The sequence below is a fragment of the Meles meles genome, chromosome 3 (genome assembly GCF_922984935.1).
Source record: "Meles meles chromosome 3, mMelMel3.1 paternal haplotype, whole genome shotgun sequence".
NCBI classification, from domain to species: Eukaryota; Metazoa; Chordata; class Mammalia; order Carnivora; family Mustelidae; genus Meles; species Meles meles.
This window is the reverse complement of record NC_060068.1, coordinates 11162-20116: the sequence shown is the minus strand read 5'-3', so window position 1 is coordinate 20116 and position 8955 is coordinate 11162.

Genomic DNA, 8955 nt, shown 5'->3' with positions numbered 1-8955 from the left:
TCAATGAACTATAAAAACAACTTAGGAACCCTTAAATGATTAAACATATCATTCCTTAAATACTTAAGTTTTCATTGATTCTACAGAGGCTCTCGCATTTCAAGTAAGTTTATAAGCAAAAATTCTGCTAGCAAAGTAGTGCCATTGTTACTGTTCCTTATTCTCTATTCTCTTTGATGACAGTTGAACACAATAATAGTGTAATTGTATTTTTGTGCAGACACAGAATGCCCTTATTTTTTTATGAAATTCACACTGGGATTAATCATTTCAAAAGCCAGTTATAGCATGGTCAGTAAAATATTACGTGTTGAATAATTTGATTTGAATACATTTGTAGATTATTTAATTTAGAAAAACTATTGGTACCTATACAGTTCACTCAAAAAGGATTCTTGAAAATTTTAAGGAAGAATTGTTTTTGAAAAATTTTTTTTGAAAATTTTTAGGCAAAAATTATTTTGGAAAACTATTTTTAAAAAATTTTAGGCAAGAATTGTTTTTGAAAATTTTAGGCAAGAATTATTTTAGTAGGAGGGGACAAGATGGCAGGGAAGTAGGAGGAGGCGCCGTTTCAACCTGTACCCTAAATTGAGAACTACCAAAGAACTCCGATAACCCATGAAATCAGCCTGAGAGCAGAATTATACACCTCTGGATTTCTCCAGGAGCAGAAGACGCCAGTGGACAGGTAAAGCAGAGTGGGAACCTCGGATTGATATCGGACGATAAACAAAAAAGGGAGGGAGCCACAATAGGTGACAGATTGGAAAATAATACCCCAATACGAGAATGCCCTGTGACTGGGGACCAGCATTAACTTGGATTCTGGTTGAAAGCACTCAAAAAGAGCAAAGGATCCTGGAGGGAAATTGTGGGAATCGGTGCAGTTGGGGACAGGGGCTTAAGTCCCTGGACTCAGGACAGCCTCACCTGGCACTGAGCCAGATAGAGTGAGGCAGAGAAACCAGATCTTGGTCCCTGAGCCGCCAGCATTCCTGAAAACGTGTGGGGTCCAGCTCTTGTGAGGGGCTGGGAGTCTCGCCAGATGGCAGAATGCCAGGCCCCACCTGCAGAGCTTGAGACACGCACACCATCCACCTCCCCTGAAAGAGGTGCGGGCAAGCACCAGCCAGGTGCTAGCTCTTAGACCTGTGCCACACCGCACCATTAGAGCCTGAGAAGTGTGTGCTCCACACCCTCCCCTGAAAGAGGTGCGGGCAGGCACCAGCCTGGTGCTAGCTCTTAGACCCACGCCATGCCACACCATTAGAGCCTGAGAAGTGCGTGATCCACACCCTTCCCTGAGAGAGTGCACACATCTGCCAGTGGGGAGCTCTTGGACCCAGAATGACCAGGAATTCCCAGCCTGGGACAGCGGGAAAATCTCAGTGTGCAATCACTGCTTGGAACCTCTCTGGTGGTCTGGAGCTGCCCAGACAGCCACCGCTGCCTTGGTTTTGGACACAAGTAGGAGATCCGCATCCCCAGGGACCTCAACTCAGAACCTGCTCTGAGGCTTCTCTCTGAGAGGGAGGTCAGGGTGCAGTTTACTTTCCTCTAAACCTCAAAAAACCATCAAAAGCAGTCAAGGCAAGAGAGAAAGAGAAAACAACAAAGAACAAACAAACATAAAAACCTCCAGAGAACAAGCCTGAAAAACCAGTTTCCTCAAGCCCACCCCTTGAGGGGGGCAAGAGGACTTAACTCAGGGAACATCACTGACTGAAAACCCATGTGGCAGGCCCCTCCCCCAGAAAACCAACCAGGAAAAAAAGAAAAAAAAAAGACAAGAGAACAACCACCACTACTTCATAAATACAACTTTTATTTTTAACTCGTTACCATGAACCATGGTACTCGTTACCATGAACCATTCTAGTTCATTTTTTTCTTTTATATAGATAATTTAACCTATTTACCATCACAGTGAGATGTCCAGTACATCAAATTCCAAAATAACCTTCTAACCTGAACTTTTTGATACAAGCACCCGTATTTTTCTTTTGCTTTTCTTTTTTTTAATTTTTTTTTAATTTTAGTTCAGTTTAGTCGTTTATTCTTTTTTAATTTTTATTTTCTAATATTCATATAGAGTTAAACTTCAAGGTAATCCCTTTCCCCAATGAATACTACCCTTATAGGTAAACTAATTTTTAATCCCCCTTTATCTTAGGAGAGTTGAGTCCTTTAACAAAGATATCAAGATACATCCAGGAAGAATCAAAATAAACTTCCCCGCCCACACTGAGAACTTATAACCACTCTCCCATCTTTTCCTTCTGCCAGTGTTTCTGTGTATTTGTATTTGTCCTAAAAATATATAAATCTTATACTTGGGGTTCCTTTTGATGAGGTTCTTCCCTTTCTTTCTTTTTTTTGTTTTTGTTTTTGTTTTTATATATACATATATGTATTTTTCCTCTTGCCATATACTTTTTAAAAATTTATTTATTGATTGATTGATTGATTATTTTCAGCGTAACCGTATTCATTGTTTTTGCACCACATTTTTATCAGTCTTTTTGTTTGTTTTTGTCTGTATACCTCATATAACTTACCTTGGGCCCCCTTTGGGCTGAGACATCTCTTTTATCTGCCCTTTCTTTCCTGTCTCTCCCTCTCTCTCTCCTGTTTTCTTTTTCCTACTTTTATTTTTCTTTCTTTTTCTTTTATTTTTTCTCTCATTTGGGAGGGGAATCCTGTTTTCTCAGAAGCGTTCCAGGGTGCACCTTGACAGCACCACGGTTGATACATCCAGCTACATCTGATCAGTCATCTCTCACCAAAATTACTAGGAGGAGGAATGCCCAACAGAAGAAAAATAAAGAGGATGGGCCTTCTGCAACAGAGTTAATGGCTATAAACATATACAATATGTTGGAAAGGGAATTCAGGCTAACAATCATCCAGGCAAAAGCTAGGTTGGAAAAAGCCCTGGATGATCAAACGGAATTGATTAGGCCAGAAATAAAAGCCACCAGGGATGATGTTCAAAATGTTAGGGCAGAACTGAAAACTACCAGGGATGATGTTCAAAATACTCCAAATGAGTTCCAATCTAATCTAAATTCCATAAAAGCTAGGGTACCTGAGACAGAAGATAGAATTAATGATCTGGAGGGCAAACAGATAGAGAGAAAGGATCAGAAGGGAGCCTGGAACAAACAGCTCAGAAGCCACGAAAACAGAATCAGGGAAATAAACGATGCCATGAAACGTTCCAAAGTCAGAATTATTGGAATCCCTGAAGGTGAGGACAAAGAAAGAAATCTAGAAGATATAGTGGAACAGGTAGTCTATGAAAATTTTCTCAATCTCACGAATGGAAACAGCAGTCATGTACTAGAGGCAGAACGGTTTTTCCCCAAGGTTTTAGATTCTCGAATATCCTCGTGACACCTGATAGTTAGAATGAAGAATTATAATTCAAGGCAGAACCTCTTGAAAGCAGCTAAGACAAAGAAGCAACTTACGTACAGAGGAAAGCCCATTAGAATAAAGTCAGACCTGTCCACAGAGACCTGGCAATCCAGGAAGGGCTGCCAAAATATATTCAGAGTACTAAATGAAAGAATATGTAGCCAAGAATACTTTATCCAGCAAGAATGACATTCAAAATGGATGGAGAGATAAAGAGTTTCCAAGACCGGCAAGGCTTAAAAGAGTATGCAACCACCAAGCCGACACTGCAGGAAATATTAAGGGGGGGTTCTATAAAAGAGAAAAAATCCTAAGAATATCATTGAACTGAAATATAGAGACAATCTACAGACAGAAAGACTTCAAAGGTAACACAATGTCAATCAAAACATATCTATCAATAATCACTCTCAACGTGAATGGACTAAATTCACCCATAAAATGATACAGGGTTGCAGATTGGATAAAATGACAGGACCCATCCATATGTGGTCTACAGGAGACCCACTTGGAACCTAAAGATACACCCAGATTGAAAGTGAAGGGATGGAGAAGCATCTTTCATGCCAAAGGGCCTCAAAAGAAGGCTGGGGTAGCGATTCTCATATCAGATAAATTAGATTTTAAACTAAAGACTGTAGTCAGAGGTACAGAACGAAACTACATAATTCTTAAAGGGACAATCCACCAAGATGATCTAACAATTATAAATATCTATGCCCCCAATATGGGAGAAGCCAATTACAAAATAAAACTGTTAATCAAATTAAAGAGTCATATTGATATGAATACACTAGTAGCAGGAGATCTTAACACACTTCTCTCAGTAGTAGACAGATAATCCAAGCAGAAAATCAATAAAGAAACAAGAATTGAATGACACATTGGACCAGTTGGACCTCATGGATATATACAGAACATTCCACCCAAAAACAACAGAATACTCATTTTTATCAAGTGCACATGGAACCTTCTCCAGAATAGACCACATACTCGGTCACAAAGCAGGACTCAACCTATACCAAAAGACTGACATTATTCCCTGCATATTCTCCGATCACAATGCATTGAAACTGGAACTCAATCACAAGGAAAGGTTCTGGAGGAACTCAAACACCTGGAAGCTAAGGCCACCTTGCTTAAGAATGCTTGGATCAACCAGGAGATCAAAGAAGAACTTCAGCAATTCATGAAAACCAATGAGAATGAAGACACTTCGGTCCAAAACCTATGGGATATGGCAAAGGCAGTTCTAAGGGGGGAATACATAGCCATCCAAGCCTCCCTCCAAAAATGGAAAAATCCAGAATACACCAGATGTCTGTAAACCTTAAAGAACTGGAGAGTCAACAACAAATTAAACCAACTCCACACATAAGAAGGGAAATAATCAAGATTAGAGCAGAGATCAATGAGGTAGAAACCGGAGATACAGTAGAACGTATCAATGAAACTAGAAGGTGGTTTTTTGAAAGAATCAATAAGATCAATAAAGCATTGGCCACACTAATCCAAAAGAAAATAGAGAAAGCCCAAATTAATAAAATTATGAATGAAGAGGGAGAGATCACAACTAACAACAAGCAAACAGGATCCAACAGCACATTAAAAAGATTATCCACCATGACCAGGTTGGAATCATCCCTGGGTTACAAGGATGGTTCAACATCTGCAAATCAATCAATGTGAAAGAACATATCAATAAAAGAAGAGGGAAGAACCACACGGTCCTCTCAATAGATACAGAAAAAGCAGTTGACAAAATCCAGCATCCGTTCCTGATTAAAATGCTTCAAAGTATAGGGATAGAGGGAACATTCCTGAACTGCCTATAATATATCTATGAAAGACCCACAGCAAATATCATCTTCAATGGGAAAAAGCTTGCAGCCTTCCCGTTGAGATCAGGAACAGGGCAAGGATGCCCACTTTCATCACTCTTGTTCAACATAGTATTAGAAGTCCTACCAACAACAATCAGACAACAAAGGGAAATTAAAGGTATCCAAAATTTTATGAAGAAGTCAAACTCTCTCTCTTCATGGATGACACGATCCTTTATATGGAAAACCCCAAAGACTCCTCCCCAAACTACCAGAACTCATACAGCAATTCAATAACATGGCAGGATACAAAGTCAATGTACAGAAATCAGTGGCTTCCTTGTATACTAACAATGAAAATACAGAAAGGGAAATTGGAGAATCGATTTCATTTACTAGCACCAAGAACCATAAGAAACCTGGGAATAAATGTAACCAAAGAGGTAAAGGACCTGTACTCAAGGAACTACAGAACACTCATGAAAGAAACTGAAGCAGACAAAAAAAAGATGGAAAACTGTTCCATGCTCTTGGATTGAGAATAAACATTGTCAAAATGTCTATACTGCCTAGAGAAATCTATATTTTTAATGCCATTTTGATCAAAATTCCACCAGTATTTTTCAAAGAGCTGGAGCAAATTATCATAAAATTTTTACAGAGTCAGAAGAGACTCTATATTGTTAAGGAAATGTCAAAAAACAAAAACAAAACTGGCGGCATCATGTTACCTGATTTCAAGCTTTACTACAAAGCTGTGATCACCAATACAGCAGGGTACTCGCATAAAAACAGACACATAGACCAGTGGAACACAGTGCAGAGCCCAGATATGGAACCTCAACTGTATGGTCAAATAAACTTCGACAAAACAGGAAAAAAAAAATACAATGGAAAAAAGACAGTCTTCAGTAAATGGTGCTGGGAGAACAGGACAGCTATATGTAGAAGAATGAAACTCAACCATTCTCTTACACCATACACAAAGAGACTCAATAGGCATAAACACACTCAACATGAGACTGGAATCCATCATAATCCTAGAGGAGAACATAGGCAGGAAACTCTTCGATATCAGCCACAGCAACTTCTTTCAAAATATGTCTCAAAGAGCAAAGGAATCAAAAGCAAAAATGAACTTTTGGAATTTCATCAAGTTCAAAAGCTTCTGCACAGCAAAGAAAAGAGTAAACAAAACAAAGAGCCAATCCACTGAATAGGAGAATATATTTGCAAATGACAGTACAGACAAAAGGTTGATATTCAGGATCTATAAAGAAGTCCTCAAACTCAACACACACAAAACAGATAATCCTATCAAAAAATGGGCAGAAGATATGAACAGACAATTTTCTAATGAAGACATACAAATGGCTATCAGATACATGAGAAATGCTCATCATCACTAGCCATCAGGGAGATTCAAATTAAAACCACATTGAAATATCACCTTACACCAGTTAGAATGGCCAAAATTAGCAAGACAGAAACAACATTTTTTTGGAGGAATGTGGGGAAAGAGGACCCTCTTCCACTGTTGGTGGGAATGCATGTTGGTGCAGCCACTTTGGAGAACAGTGTTGAAAATCCTCAAGAAATTAAAATTAGAACTTCCCTAGGACCCTGCAATTGCACTAATGGGTATTTACCCCAAAGATATAGATGTCGTGAAAAGAAGGGCCATCTGTACCCCAATGTTTATAGCCACAATGTCCATGGTCGCCAAACTGTGGAAAGAAACAAGATGCCCTTCAACAGATGAATGGATAAGGAAGATGTGGTCCATATACACAATGGAGTATTATGCCTCCATCAGAAAGGACGAATACCCAACTTTTAAGCAACATGGATGGGACTGGAAGAGATTATGCCGAGTGAAATAAGTCAAGTAGAGAGAGTCAAGTATCATATGGTTTCACTTATTTGTGGAGCATAACAAATGACATGGAGGACATGGGGAGATGGAGATGAGAAGTAAGTTGAGGGAAATTGGAAGGGGAGGTGAACCATGAGAGACTATGGTTTTGAAAGGGCGGGGTATGGGAAGTTGGGGGAACCAGGTGGTGGGTAATAGGGAGTGCATGTATTGCATGGAGCACTGGGTGTTGTACAAAAACAATAAATACTGTTCTGCTGAAAATAAATAAATTAATTAATTAATTAAATAATAACAGAATTATTTTAGTATTTTTAGGACTTACATTTCAATAGGATTTTTAAAATAACGAATATTTACTAGATCTAGTTACTGGATGAGAGAAAATAGGTAGTTGTGATTTAGTTACAGATCACTGACTAACTTCATGGTGTTTTATAATGAATCATGTCAAGAAAATTATATTCAATTGTTCTTTCATTTTACAAGGATGTTAGAAATATAATGGCATATGAGGTATGTCATGATAGTTGATATTTTGTAATAAAGATACTTTCTGAAAGAGTTTAAAAAACAATAAAAGTCTCTTATTTTTCTCCCTCCTCAGTCACATATTGTTTCATTTTTCCCTCCCCTCACTCGTAACCCATGCTCTGTCTCTCAAATCCCTTATATCAAAGAAATCATATGATAATTATCTTTCTCTGTGTTATTTCACTTAGCATAACACCATCTAGTTTCATTCACACCGTTGCAAATTGCAAGATTTCATTTTTGATGGCTACATAGTATTCCATTCTATACATATATGACATCTTCTTTATCCATTCATCTGTTGATGGACATCTAGGTTCTTTCCATATTTTGGCTACTGTGGACATTGCTTCTCTAAACATTCGGGTACAAGTGCCCCTACGGATCACTATATTTGTATCTTTATGATAAATACCTAATAGCGCAATTGCTGGATGATAAGGTAGCTCAATTTTCAACTTTTTGAGTAACCTGTATACTGTTTTCCAGAGTGGCTGCACCAGCTTGCATTCCCATCTACAGTACAGGAGGGTTCCCCTTTCTCCGCATCCTCACCAACATCTGTCGTTTCCTGACTTGTTAATTTTAGCCATTCTGACTGGTGTGAGGTGGTATCTCACTCTGTTTTCTTTTGGTTTTGTTTTTGTTTTGTTTATCCCTGATGCTGAGTGATATTGAGCACTCTTTCATGTGTCTGTTGGTCATTTAGATGTCTTCTTTGAGGAAATGTCTGTTCATGTCTTCTACCCATTTCTTGATTGGATTATTCTTTGCATGTTGAGTTTGATAAGTTCTTCATAGATTTTGCATACTAGCCCTTTATCTGATATGTCGTTTGCAAATATCTTCTCCCATTCTGTCAGTTGTCTTTTGGTTCTGTTGAGTGTTTACTTTGCTGTGCAGAAGATTTTATCATAATGAAGTACCAGCAATTCTTTTTTGCCCTTGGTTCCCTTTCCTTTGGTGAAGTGTCTAGGAAGAAGTTGCTGTAGCTGAGGTTGAAGGGGTTTCTGTCCATGTTCTCCTCAAGGGTTTTGATGGATTCCTGTCTCATATGGAGGTCTTTCACCCATTTTGCATCTATTTTTGTGTGTGGTGTAAGGAAGTGGTCTTCATTCTTTTGCATGTAGCTGTCCAATTTTCCTAACACAATTTGTTACAGAGGCTGTCATTTTTCCATTGGAAATTCTTTCCTGCTTTGTCAAAGATTATTTGACCTTAGAGTTGAGGGTTCATTTCTGGGCTCTCTATTCTGTTCCATTGATCTCTGTGTCTGCTTTTGTATCAGTACCATATTAT